This window comes from Lissotriton vulgaris, unplaced genomic scaffold (assembly GCF_964263255.1).
Source record: "Lissotriton vulgaris unplaced genomic scaffold, aLisVul1.2 SCAFFOLD_2638, whole genome shotgun sequence".
Classification (NCBI taxonomy): domain Eukaryota; kingdom Metazoa; phylum Chordata; class Amphibia; order Caudata; family Salamandridae; genus Lissotriton; species Lissotriton vulgaris.
In genome coordinates, this window is record NW_028251834.1 from 180,397 (window position 1) to 195,705 (window position 15,309).

General features: G+C 39.4%; 1 pseudogene; it reads right to left on the reverse strand.

The window, feature by feature from the left end:
• Positions 1–1,712: 1,712 nt before the first annotated feature.
• LOC147662755 (uncharacterized) lies at positions 1,713–13,014 on the reverse strand (annotated as a pseudogene).
• Positions 13,015–15,309: the final 2,295 nt, after the last annotated feature.

Consider the following 15,309-nt stretch of genomic DNA (forward strand, 5'->3'; position numbering starts at 1 on the left):
GTGCAGTGATGTGAAGAGTTGGTCGGTTGTAATTTTGTTCCAGTTTCTGCGGGGAATTGGTTGTGGGAGGTTGTGGGTCGTAGTCTTTTTGTAGTGGAAGTGAATGCAGCTGTGGTCTGTCCACTGGAGAGCTGTGGTGTGATTGAAGGTGATGTGCTTGCTGGAGGTGAAGATTGGATCGAGCGTGTGTCCGGCGTAGTGGGTGGGGGTGTTAACCAGTTGTTTGAGTCCGAGATTGGCGAGGTTGTCGAGAAGGGTGGTGGTGTTGCTGTCATTGTTCTTTTCCAGGTAGAAGTTGAGGTCTCCCAGTAGAATGTAGTCTTCGGAGGGGAGGGCGTGAGGGCTGATGAAGTCAGCGAGGTCTTCGCTGAATTGTGCGCGAGGTCCTGGTGGTCTGTAGATGAGGGGGCCTCTGAGTGTGGTCTTGGGGTCGGTGTGGATCTGGAAGTGAAGGTGTTTGGCGGCAGCGAGGTGATCGTCGGAAGTGGTCGTGATGCGGATGGTGTTCCTATGGACGATGGCGATGCCTCCTCCTGTTTGCTTGGTGCGGTCTTTTCGGATGATCTTGTATCCGTCCGGAATGGCTATGGCGATGTCGGGTGTTGAAGATGTGTTCATCCAGGTTTCTGTGAGAAAGGCGACGTCCGGCGATGTGGTGTCGAGTAGGTTCCATAGTTCAATGGCGTGTCTGTGCACCGAGCGGGTGTTGATCAGGATGCACTTTAGGTGGTTAGTGTCGGAGCTCTGTTTGGAGTCTGAGGGTATGGAGAGGGGGAGTCTGAGGGTATGGTGGTATAATGATATTCCAATTTCCCAATCTGATAAAACAAGCTTGCAATTACACTACAAGTCACTCCATATGTAGAGGAAGGTGGTGATGGCAAATTTATAAAAACATAATAATCATCAACATTCATAGTTTTAATATACCCAAGTAATAACTTTGAAAATGTATTCTTTGTCTAGTCACTGATTGACCTATCCTGATGCACCTCTGGTTTATACACATGAGTGTATAAACTATCGTTAAACTATCTTGGAAAGGAATAACAATAGCTAAAATTACCCATAATATTATCAACAATCTCATGCATATTGAGCAACATCTACACCATTTTCTAAAAATAGAAAATTTTGTTTTGTGATTACTGACTGCCAAATTTCTCAAACACAATTTATTGGACCTTATGTCACCCACAAGTTGTACACCACTCAATTCACTAACAAGTTTTCTTCGACCTTGTGTCAGTTCTATTCTAGATTGTACTATAATTAGTTATTTCTAACAGGTTTTCTTCGATCTTATGTCACCTCTGACCTCTTCTATATTTACAATATCCGTCTCACAGGACTTCAGAATTTTTATTTATTATCATTTACTTTGAGCTCCTCTTTTTTTTTCTTAAGTTGACTTCTTTACTCACTTTTTCCAATCGTTTTTGGGTAGTACAGGTTTTCTTGGTTGCTATTAAGCTCAACAATTGGTGGAAGGACAATATATGTCCACTCAGGTGATTTATTCTTCTGATTTGGTCGCCTTACTCTTTTTGGCCTTTGATTAATTTCTATTTTCTTTCCCAGTGTTTCTTTCTGGCTAGTGATGTCATTCAATTGCTATTCTGGCTCTTTTGTTTTGTTCACTAGTTCAAATCTCAATCCACCAGTTTCTTTAGGCCAATTATTTCCTTTACAGACTTTCTTAGTCTTTGGCTCTACTGTGTTATGCTCCACTCTCCAAGCTCTTTTCCTTGGGTTTTTTTTACCAGAGTTTCATCTGCACTGTCATGAGTTTCACTTTCTGTATCTTCAACTGTATCGTTGATTATGATTTTCACAATGTCTTTATCTTCATCTGATTCAGCTTTCTTTTCTGTTAGTCTGTTAGGGACACCTTCATAACTGGTTTTTGGAATCTCATCCTTATCGTGAGTTACTTCCTCTTCTCCAGTCCCAGGATTTCCGTTCCTGCCTTCAGAGTTTTCAGATTGTTCTTCAGTTTTCTCCTCTTCAACAACTTTATCTTCACATTCTTTTGCATCTTTACTGGTGTCTGCCTTTACCAATTCTGGATCTTCAGATTGATCTTCAGAATCTGGTATCTCCACAACCTCCCTTTTACCTTCACCTTCAGACACAGAACTGGTTTCTGATATTTCCAGATGTCGACGTTCCTGTCGATCTTCAGTATCTGGAGTTTTTTTCTGGTTCCGGTTCAGAATCAGAGTCAGTTGTACTTTCACCGTCGTATGGGTATTCAGGTGCAGGCACACAAATGGTGTGGCTTGCAGGCACCCACCTCTTCAATTCAGCACACTTACCTGCAGTAGTACTGACCAAGATAACCTGACGTGGTTTCTGCCACCGAGGTACCAAGCAATTTCTCCTGCGATGCACTTTCACTCAAACCCAGTCTCCAGGGACTAGATCATGAGCTGGATTTTTCTCTTTGGAATTTGACTCCGTTCCCACCTGGTGAAGCACAGAAGTTACCACATCAGACAGATTTAAGCTGTAATGCAGTATGATGTCATCATTAATTATCAACAACTTATCAACAGGTACATAGGCCTGCCTCATCACCATGCCCATCAAAATCTCATGTGGACTTAGTCCAGTTTTCCTGTCAGGTATGCTTCAAAGTGCCGTTAAGACAAGCAGCTTTGGCATCGGGCCACTTAAGTCCTGTTGCTAGACACATTTTTGCAATTCTATTTTTAATTGTTCCATTCACCTGTTCCACCACTCTTGAAGCCACAGGTCTGTAAGCACAATGCAGCTTCTGGCGAATGTCCAGAGCTTCACGGATCATTTGCATAAGTTCATTGTGGAAATGCGGTCCACGGTCTGACTCAATCGTCACCGGGAAACCGAAACGTGGTATTATTTCACATAAGAACAGTTTAGCAACAGTTAGCTTGCACCCATCAGGAGAACAAACAGATTATCACAAGAACATACCTAAGCCTGTTGCATGGGGGCAAGTCTACAAAATCCATCTGAACCCTTGTAAATGGACCACCCTCCCGTCCTATGGTTCCCAAACTTACAACAGTTCTCCTGTTTGGATTGAATTGCTGACATACCAAACTCCTTTGGCACAGGCTTTCGGCAATCATCCTGAACTTAGGATTGTACCAAGTCTGTCTAAAGAGACGAATCATAGCATCTCTACCAATGTGCGCCTGACCATGGTACATTCGGGCCATATCTGAGATTATGCTATTGGGCATTACTGGTCTTTCATCTTTGTAAACCCAAATTTCATCTTCCTCTCTTTGTCTGCATCCTGCTTTTAGCCAAATATCTTTTTCTTCAGCTTATGCCTCATCCTGTATCTGTTTCACTTCCTGCCAAGTCTCAACTACAGTAGTTGGCATTAAAGGACTCGGAACATGTTCTTTAAGCTTTTCTCGATTGATTGAAATTTGATTTTTCGCGCAATGCTTTGCAATTGCATCCACATAATTGTTTCCACTGGTAATGTAATCCTCATTCTTTTTATGAGCTGAACATTTTACAACAGCTATTTTCTCAGGTAAATGGATCATATCTATTAGTGTTTACACAAATTCAGCATTCCTGATAGGTGTTCCTGCAGAGGTTAAATAACCTCTTTGGGACCAAAGCTGTCCATAATCATGAACAACTCTGTAACCATATTGACTATCAGTCACTATAGTTACTTTCACCTCTTTTCCCAATTCACATGCTCATATCAAAGCTATCAACTGCGCTACTTGAGCAGAATGAATTCCTTCCAGGCAAGATGCTTCCAACACTTCTGCCACAGTACAAACGGCATAAGCAGCACTTAGAATACCACTCTCCGTTCTCAGGCATGATCCACCCACAAACAACACAAAATCTGATTCAGGTAAAGGTTCATCTCTGATATCTGGTCTGGTTTTTGTGCAGTATTCTAAAACATCCAAACATTTGTGATAAAGTTCACCTTTTTACTTCTGCTTCAATGGTGTCAGGTAACAATGTAGAAGGATTAACGTTTACACATCTAGTAATGGTCACATTCTCAGCTCCAAAATTATTTTCTCATATCGGGTCATTCTGCTGTTGGTCATATACTGTGTTTTGGCTCTAGTGAGGAGAATCTCCATGGAATGAGGTACATACACCCTCACAGGAAATACCATCACAATTCCTTCACTTTGCCTCAAACTTACACTAGTAGCTGCTACTGCTTTCAGACAACCTGGCAAAGCTTTTGCTACAGGGTCCAAAACAGCAGAGAAATACGCAATTGGTTTTCTCAGTTTTCCATGTCTCTGAACCAACACTGACAATGCACATCCTTCTCGCTCACTGCAGTACAGTTCGAATTCCTTCTCATAATCAGGCATTCCTAAAGCTTGCGCTTCGCACAGTTCAGTTTCCAACTGTTCAAATGCTTCCATCTCTGTTTTGGTCAAAACAATGGGATCTCTGATATCTGCTTTTGTCAGTCTCTGTAATGGTTTTGCAATCAATGGAAATCCACTAATCCACTGTCTACAATAACCTACCATTCCCAAAAACATTCTCACCTGTCTTTGAGTTTTAGGTGGCTGCATTCCTTGTATTGTTTTGATTCTTTCTATTGTGACTTGTTTGATTCCTTTAGCAATCTTGTGACCTAAATATTGTACTTAATTTTGACAAAACTGCAATTTTGATGGAGACACTTTATGTCCCTCTTCTGCCAAATGATTCAACAATGCTACGGTGTCAGTTACACACGCATCCTTTGTTTTTGATGCAACCAAAAGATCATCAATGTATTGTACTAACACAGACTCTCCAGGCATGCTCAAGTCTTCTAATGATTTCTTTAGCATTTGATTAAAAATCAATGGACTCTCAGTGTACCCTTGTGGAATTCTACAACATGCTAGTATACGATTTTGGAATCGGAACGCAAAAATTGGTTGGCTTTCTGGATGCAATGGAACAGTAAAGAATGCATTGCACAGGTCAATCACAGTGTACCATTCTGCATCATGAGGAATTTGGACACACACATAAAGGAGGGGACCCCTCTAACGTTACTTTGAGGTCAGGGAAAAGAGGGGAGAAAAAGTAAAGAGTACTAAAGATATTCCCTTAAGACCAATATACTTTTAATTACCAACATGATTTGCATATTTCACTTTGTTTACACACAACAATAACCTCAGAACTAATGAATAACATTTCTTTGGTATTTTATTTCATCATTCTTTGTTTTTCATTTTCATTTCTTATAAATTCATCATTTTTTGTTTTACATTTTCATTTCTTATAAAATATTTTTTATCTTTTTTATATATATAGTTTTGTGCAAAATACATATTCCAATAAGTACAAAAACAAATTTATGGTAAATAGCCCCTTGGCTATAAAAACACAACAATATTAATGCAATTACACTCATACACTATCATTCATTCTAACTAATTACCATCCACACTCTCCATACATATGCAGTATCTGAACAAATCTTGATGTCATGTGGCAGAAAAAGATTTTTTCTGCCTAACTTTAAACCATCAGAAGTTAAAGATTGGTTCCACGCAAGGTCGACGCGCATTTCAGTGGGTTGTCCACCACCTTCCTCAGGACCTATGCAGATACAAACATTCCTTACACAACCAAAGCCAGGGGATCTGAAATCAAAAAATAAATATTGTTGTGCCTATATATAGAACATCGTTTTAAACCAATAATGCACATGTTTACACTTGAGCCGGCCAATGGCCACACAACTGTGAAAAGGTCTCCATCACAGATTTAGCTAGTGAGCAAACTGATTCATTTGATAGTATCAGTAGTTTAAACATACCGCATTCAAAAGCAAAAGCCATCACCAGATAGATTAGAAACAAACCGTGAAAAGAAAAAGATATAGATAATACAGTCATCATAGATTGCATGGGTGTATCCTACTAAGTATCTACCCTTAACTAAAGATCCATTGAGGCAGAAGAGACAGATCTCCAAACATATCAGCCAGTGTGATATGCTAGAGTCCTGTTCCTAAGTTAACAACCGACACAACTTACTTTTCATTCACAATGTATGTGCCAGCTGTCTTCCTTAAAATACAGTTAGAGGTACTGGAATTTTCAGCAGTCCAGGTTTGCGTCAAGAAAATTTTAATTCCTAAGACATATACGAGCAAACTGTCAGGAAGCTGTACTTATATGATCTACGTAGTAGCTTTTTAGGTTTAAGGGAACCTTCCTTCTATATTTCTATGTTATGCCACAAATTTATTTTCTTTTATTTCCTTTCCTTCCTGAGAGGTGGATCCCTTCACACTAAAGATGGTGACACGGTATGAGTCACTCTCGTAATTCCTGTAGAAGGGGACACACCAACCAGGGACAACCATAAGTTTTTAAAAACAATTATGTTACGGTTAGGAGTTTAATTACACAGTATTAGAACATTGGAATGTTGGGAGCTCCATTGAAAACAATGGAGTGCTCCGGGCTTATAATGGCTGGTATAAGCCTGGAGCTTCAGCATTCCAATGTTTCATTGTTCACAGCTCTGGCTGTGAACAAAGGGTTCAGGGAGCCTGAGGGGATTCCAATCCCCTCACGCTTCCAAAAGGCTTTGTTTTTTTTGTAAGAACATTCTGTCCTCTAGTGACAGAATGTTCTAATAGCCTTATAGCCCTTCGTAGATGGGCTATACCGCTATTAAAGTCCCTCTCCCTTGTTAAAGGCCCTCGCCTTCGGCTCGGAGCCTTTAACGCTGGAGAGGGCCTTTAATAGCTGCTATAGCCCTCTACGGCAGGCTATAAGGCTATATTAGTCCAGACTGACCTTGTTTTTAAAAGAGCTGTTTTTGGGTTGATTTATATCATAGCATACAGGAATCCCTCTTTCTGTACAAAGATCGCGATTTTCATGGATGCCACTAGTGCGACCTGTAAATTTAGACATCCGCGATATCAGTAATACAAATCACTCTTCAAATCTTCATAGTTCAAGACAGCTGTCAATTAAAAAATATATATTTTTATCAGTACAGACAGTATACCCAATCTCTAACTCGTCATTTAGCGTTTATAGAGGCAAAGCTATTCCTCATATGTTGTCATCTGATGGTCTTATTATTTGGTTCATAATCCACAATTTAGTGAAACTAAAGAAATTGATACACTCTCCGTGCACCGTCACTATTATCAATCACAATCCACTACTCTTATATAACAACCCCATACTCCTAATTAATATGGGAAATAACTGAGGAATTCCTGCCATAATCACGTATATATATATTTTAACATGGTCTGCCTTTTTGTTACGAGGCAATGTTAGGGCTACAACGAAGCTATACTATTCCTCTTTTCTTTGCTTACAAGCCCTTAATTTACAGTTGCCGTCAGAAAATGTGTGAGGAAAAGCCCATAGTTTTGAAAGCGCAAGCATTCCTCTATGACAATCGCCGTAATTTGATACATAAAGATTATAGTTACGGTTGCCGTCAGAAAATGTGTGAGGAAAAGCTCACAGTTTTAAAAGGGCAAACATTCCTTATTGGCAATCGCCGTAATCTGATACATAAAGATTATAGTAAACACATTTACCGACTGGTTTGTTTTAACAATGAGGCCAAAAATTTCAGTTGAAATCACATTGGCTTATACAGGCGAGGTCAATGTTTATTAGCGTAAATTTTAAAAAAGCCGTTTCACGGAGGAGATGCTACCGGGAACCCGAAAGGTCCCGTATAGTTTTACACAATCCCGTTGCTCAGCTAAAGTTGTGCCTCTTCCTCATACAGATGTCCTGCAAACCCGTGTTGCTGTGTGGCAAAGGAAGGAGTAGAGAAAATACGGCATTTTTTAATCAAAAAAAGGGCGCCAACGCCAATATTGCCTACAGCTGAAATCTTAGCATAACTTCCTATCCTTGCCGGTCTAGAAATAGATGATGGACTACTCTCCTATCTACACTACGGGCGCCATCTTAGAGTTCTCGTAAATGCCGAAGTTCCAAGGGTATCCAAGTTACATATTATGATTTCAATACTCTATATTGTACAAAATCAGCGATAAACATACCGCCAATCCAACAAACTAGTTCCTTAAGTAAATATGGATTTGTGAGATATAATTCGATACAAGAGGAATGCAGAATGTTACATGTTTTGGGGTGACCTGTAGTAAGTGTTTTAAAAAAATAACCACTCTGCACCTGAAGCTGTTAAGTAAGGCGTGATAGACACATATTTTTTAGAGCATATAGTAAAAATTACCTATGAACTAAATGACAAGATTTGAACTGCACCATTCATAATAACTAATTGCAAGTAACGCTCTGACTGAAAACTATTGTGCGTAAATATAATTTCCTACATAGTTTTATAGGTACTGTCACTGTCACATATATACACAAACTATGTCTTTGTTTTAAGAGAGTCTTTGGGCTTGATGTAAGATCAAAGCGCAATGAACACAGCGTTTTTGGAACGTGTAATAAAAAATTACCTCCGGAATAAATAACAAGGTTATTTCATCTGCATCATTTTAGAGAAGCTATCTAAAATAGCGTCCTATGCAAAAACCACTGTGTATAAATAAGTTTCCTAAACAGTCTTGTTAATGGGGTTGTAGTCAATAAATACACAAACTATGTCATTCATGAGAAAATCTTGGGGGCAAATGTGGAGAACATATATTAAGAGTCGAAATGAGATTCATAAATGTCATAATACAATCATGATTATAATGACATGATTTCTTTTGGTATATGCCTGGGAATAGATAAATAATGACTTCCCATTTTTGGACTTAGTATCACCTAGAGCCTATTTGGTCACATACCATGATATGTCCTCATTTAATCCTTGTTTTATACTGTCCAGATGGAAGATCCAGAATGTTTCTCGTTTTTTAAAAGTTGTTTCATTCAGTTGACCCATTTTAGTTTGTATTTTTTCCAAAATACACCATTTGAGTTCTTTTTCATGATGTTGTTTTTCTAGAAAATGTTTGACCAATGATGCAGAATTTTTTTCCGTTCTTATTGCAGACTTGTGTTCGCTGAAACGATGTCGAAACTCATGACTTGTTTCGTCTATGTAAGCTAAGCCACAGGGGCAAAGGAGTATATATATGATGTTACTACTCCTGCAATTGGTGAGGGACCTGAGTTTTACATTGATATGTTGTAGCAGAGTGTTTCGGTGACAACAGCCGCGTCACATGCATGGCAAGAACCACATTTATGGTTTCCCAAAATAATTGGAAGACCAGTTAAGGAGGTTTGAGTTTCAGCCAACCTTGGTTTATTCCTAGTGTGAACCAATCGGTCCCTCAGATTACGATTTCTTCGATAGGCTATTAGTGGTTGAGGGAGCTGAATTTCATGTTCATCAGAGTTGAGAATTCTCCAATTTCTATTGATGATATTTTGAATCTTGAAACTAAGAGAGGAATGATTAATCACACAGGTGACTCTCCCATGGGGTTCTCATTTGGTTCCCTTCAATAGTGCATCTCTGTTGTAATATTTTGCTCTTTTGAAGGCTTGCCGTACCAAGCGATGGGGATACCCACATTTAATAAGTCTCTTTTTCAGGGCTTCCCCATGGATATGAAAGTCACTCATGTTGGAACAATTGCGGCGAATGCGAAGAAATTCCCCAAAGGGGATAGAGTATTTTTGACAATTGGGATGAAAACTCCCATATTGTAGAATAGTATTCTTCGCTGTCGGCTTCCTATATAGACTGACCTGAAGGCTGCCACTGCCACCCTCGAACAGAATATCTAGGAATTCGACCTTGCTTGTACTATAATTCGCCGTGAATTTAAGGTTCTGATCACTCATATTTAACCAAAGTATGTACTCCTTTAAGCCAGTCTCATTACCTCTCCACACAAAAAAAATATCATTGATAAATCAACGCCATAAAAAAACATTTTCAAAAAATGGAGCTGGAGCATCCTCATTAAAAATATTCCTCAGTTCCCACTCACCCATATACGTATTAGCCACACTGGGGGCACAAGATGCCCCCATGCTGGTGCCCTTGATTTGCATAAACAACGAGCCATTGAAATCAAAGAAGTTGTTCACCAGAACAACCTTCAAGCATTTCAATATGAGTTAATCTGGTCTGTTGCAGGGATATCTGTGTAAAAGTGCTGCCACCGCCTGTAACGCCTGACACTGAGGGATGTTGGTGTACAGCGCCTCAATGTCAAGCGTTACTAAGATCTCTGTATTGGGGTTGAAAGGTATACTCTCTATCTTGGAAATAACGTCTCCAGTATCTCTAATATATGACGCATACTTTTGGGTCAATGGACACAAAAGTATAGGTCTTGAGGGAATTTCTTTAGTACTCATGAGGAATTTGGTACAGAATCACTGCTGGATTCGGAACAATCAGACAACATGGGACAAGAATTTTATTAACCTTTCTAAGGTCTTGCACAATTCTAAATGTTCCGTTAGGCTTTTTCAATCCCATAATTGGTGAATTGCAAGGACTGCTTTCTATTTCTCTCAGTATTTCCTGCTCAATCATTTTGTCAATCACTGGAGTTATTCCTTCAATTACTTCTGTAGTCATCTTATAGTGAGGTATATTTGGGTAACTCGCACCTTCATTTACTGTGACTTTTATAGGATTAACACCTTTCATCAATCCTATGTCTTTTTCAGTGAAATCCCATACTCCTTCTTTCACTGCCTCTTTCAATTCAACAGGAAGCTTTTCTCTATCAAAAACAGGAAATAGCTTGTCCTGCTCTGCCTCAATCATAAGCATTGTCATTTTATACAGACTATCCTCATCTGGAGTTTGCAATTCTATGCCATCTGGTGAACAATATATGGCACAATTCATCTTGCACAGTATATCCCTTCCTAATAAATTAACAGGACTACTATTGCACACCACAAATCGATGCAGATCTTTGAAGGTTCCAATTTCTACTTCAACTGGTTTTGTCAATGGAGTTTTTATCTGTCTATTAGCTACACCTACAACTTGAATGGTCTCTCCCGAGAGAAGAAGATTTTGATCTTCCACTGATCTAACAGAAGGACGGTAGCACCAGTGTCCACTAGGAAAGTTATTTCTACATCATTCACCTTTCCGCTCACAAATGGACCTGACTGGCCTACCCCAAGAGTGGCTCCGAGCACACACTCTTCTTCCTCCCTCAGGCACCGTCAGAAACTTTCATCCGGCTCACTGCCATCCTCCTCTTGTAACCAATACTTAGGACACGCATTCACTCTTTGCGGTCTTTTTACCTGTTCACCTCCGCTGAATCCTGTCTCTGCTCTGTATCTCTGCTGGTTTACACTGTATGGCAGTGGCGGTTGTGGCACCTGACTTTGCTGATTTGCTATCTGTTGTTGTTGCGGTTGCTGTTGATTTACCTCAAACTGCACCTGCGGATTCAATGGTGTATTTTCCCTATTAAGTCTTGGCGGACATTTACACTCTTTCTTCCAATGCCCTAACTTGCCGTAATTGAAACATGGAAATTTCTTTTTCAATTCATCAGTATTCCCTACTAATTTAGGTTTACCTTTAAAACTACCTTGATTCCCTCTATTCTTACTCTCCATTTGCGCTACTTGTTCCGCTACCTTCACTTGTGCCCACATGGCTTTCTCTTTCAGCTTTTTCTGTTTTGCATCAATTTCTTCACTGCAATATTTTGCTTGTCTTAGTACTTTGTCTACTGAGCTCGACTGCCAGCCTATCATGCTGTGTCTAATCATGTCTGAAATTTTTGGTCTTAAACCATATACGAATCTATATACAAAGTGGCTCATATCCTTTTCATTCAGTTCCTCATAACCGCTATACTGTTTGAAAACTAATAACAATCTTTCATAGAATGAATGTATAGTTTCTTTCGGCTCTTGTGTGGTCCTGTCTATTTTCACCCAATCAGTTTCCTTTGGAGGTATTTTATTTTTCAGCCATACTATCACTTGTTCGTACTTTCGCATTACATCTGGTGATGGGGCTCCTTTTACTCTATCTCTGGGATACTCTTCCCTTGGCCAATGTACAGATATTTTGCATTCTGTCCATAAGTCTGCTGGCACCACTATGTCAAACAATCCATCCAAATCGATCCGTAAAACTTTTGACACTTTTACAAATCTGTCTACCTGTCAATACCATTCCACTGGTTTCTCTCTCTGCCTAGGAAAATCATTTGTAAATGACAATATATCTTGTCTGCTCCAAGGAACATGTACATATCCTCCTCCAGGTATCTCTCTCATGGGAAACTCAGTTGTCAATGTTTCTTGTTCCCAGATTGGAAAAGCTAATGTGGATTTATCACTATTTTCTTCTTTCTTCTTTGCCCATTTAACTCTCCATTTACTTACTTCTCCCCATTTTCGTAACAGCACAATCAAATATTTTATTTGTGCTAACCTCCCAGCAGTATTCATGTTCTCAATGTCTCTTTCTGCAAAATCTACTTGATATATTTTCTGCAATGATTTTATTTTTGAAAATTCTATTCCAAATTCACTTGCCAATTCTTCCAACTGATCATACACGGTTTTGGCCTTCCATGTTATGCTTTTGCAGAAAAACATAAGCTCATCATCCTGATACGTTTTTAATCTGTCTGTTCCAATAGTTCCAAAAATTTATTCTTCCATGTCTACTTGCCACATCCAATACTTTTGATTCTTGCTCCTTTAATTTTAAAGTTTTAATCCAATCACTCAACTCTTTATCTGATGGTCCTACAGGTGTTTGAGTAAGATCTATTTTATCTATACTTCTCTCTGTGGTTGCAGGATCAGATTCTGCTCCTGTCGGGTATCTGCATGACGAACTTTGATTAAAAGTCAATTCAGGTGGATTCACATTTATATTCCGCCTTATTTCTGACAAATCAGGATAAATATTCTCTTTTACTTTCTGCAGACTCTTTTGAAATGAAATGGTTAAACTTGGCTCTTTTATTCTTTGATTTTCGAATACTGGCATTACAGGCCCTATTGTTTCCGGGACAGTTACTGATTCCATGTTTTTCGTAAGATTTTGGATCAATTCATGTGCAGAACGTTCATAATCAGAAATATCTGGCTGTACATCATTTCGCCTTTCAGCACTTAGCACAGTTTTATGTGAGTCATTACTTTGTACAGGAGTACCGGAAATTCGAGCTTCTCCTATCGGTGTACTTGGGATATATCTTGTTTCTACTCTTTCAGGGAATTCTCGGAAATTTGATGGTTGTCTCGGAGTTTCACGAACTCTCTCATCTGCTATTGGAGCATTCGGGGTAGTCCATAAAGAACCTGGTTGATATGGTGGAGGTCTCCTATTTAATATTTCCTCCAATGCAGCATTCTCTGATTCACTTTCACCATAACTTTGGTTCCCTATCTCCACATTCTTTTTCTTTTCTGTACATTTCTGTCCCTCATATTCTTCCACTAGTCTAACTGGATACATGCCATCACACATGTTGCCATTTCTCCATCTACGCATTCTACTCTCATGTGTTTCTCCCCATAAATCTCAACCTCTACCTCTTGGTCTGATATGCCTGCTTAACCTCTCACTTTCCAATTCATGCATCTCATCTTCCATTTCGACCAGTGCCTCAAATTGAGTTGGTCTATGTCTTGGTTCAAGCTTCATAATTTTGTCTCTCAGATTTCTCAAAATTGCCAAATCAAAAGATCCTCCTTCTGGGAAAGCTAACACACCATCATCCTTGGTATACCGTACCCAATTCTCCAACCAAACACACGTATGGTAACCATATTTTGACATCATATGAGAAGCAGGTGTCTTTGGCGAAGGAAGTATTTTTCCCTCTCTCGTAACTACCTCTTTGTATTTTACAAACATATTTTTCAACTTTTTAAACCATGAAGTTTTCTTCTTGTCATCGTCATAATAGTAGTAAGCCATTTTCAACAAAGTTCCTGATTTCAAAAATATTACGTACTATTCTATTGCTGTTACCGTAACACCAACCTATCACAGCACGGTTCACACTAGCGAACCAATTAGAACAAGATATGTCACTGTAGTGCTCAACCAATAGCTCTCGCTGTTTTCTGTGATGCACCAATCAGCCCTTTCTCCGTCTTGGTCACGAGGACCAATCCCAGCGCGACACTTTTGACGTCACCAGCGCTCTGGCTTCTGCAGCGCTGACTGACGCCTCCTTTACAGGATTTTTCAAGAAGCCGTATTTACAAGATATTTTTACAAAATCAGTTAGTAACTTACAGAAAACAATACCATTTGCCTGTTTCGCTAATAAAGTGATAGAATTTTTCAATTACACAAGTATTCTATAGGTGGAGTAGACAACGCTTACCTCCACAGAATTTTAGACTCGTCGATAAAGCAGCACTACCCTTACCTTACCCTTCTATCAGGCAATAACGAACTAGTTTCTCCAGAAAAGCACATAGAGAGATCTTTTTCACCTCCTTAGAGACAATCCCAGAGTTTCACCAGAACGCGTATTGCAATCTCATTTACACACGTTCATACAGAAATCCCTATTCATATATACATGAATTCTGTTTCACCAGTAGGCAGCTCTTACCTCTAACCCACCACAGAATTCCTCTTTCGTTATTAAAGTAGACGCCACTCCTTTACCCTTCTCTCAAGCTCAGGTTAAGTCCTACTACTCTCCCAGCAGTAAGTTTTAATCAGGATACGCAATGATCCCTGTGCTTGAAGGCTAAGATGTTATGGACTGCCCTCACTATACATTTATCCTTTCACACCTAATGTCCCTAAACAGTAATATGCGACAATACCACCGCAGTATACGATGATACTCCTTTTTTTTAAACAAACCAATGCACTGTGCGACTTTACTTGCCACACTTCCTCTGCCTGCAGACAGAGGCACTAGCTTCGCGCAACACTTGGAAGCCTTTTCAGAACTACATATAACGTAATACGAACTCAACAGATGTTAGTCATAATTCTGTACATTAAATTCTATATAGTACTTTATACATAACCCTAGCTAATTTCCTTAGCAACCACTACTCAGCTACCAAGATATAACTGCTACAACGGAACTCCAAAAATCATTTCTAAATCAGCATCACCTTTCCCTGAAACCTCCGAACACACATTTATTCTCCAGTGGGGCCCATAACACTGCACACTTTCCCTGTTCATTTAACTCAATCTCAAGGATTGTTAAAACACAAAGGAGTAATGCTGTAACATTTGGCGGAGTGTCTAAACCTATTTAACCAGCTATTAATTACACCTATAGTTTTATACAATTTACCATGGTTTTAACAAACATGAATTCTATTCAGACGCACCACC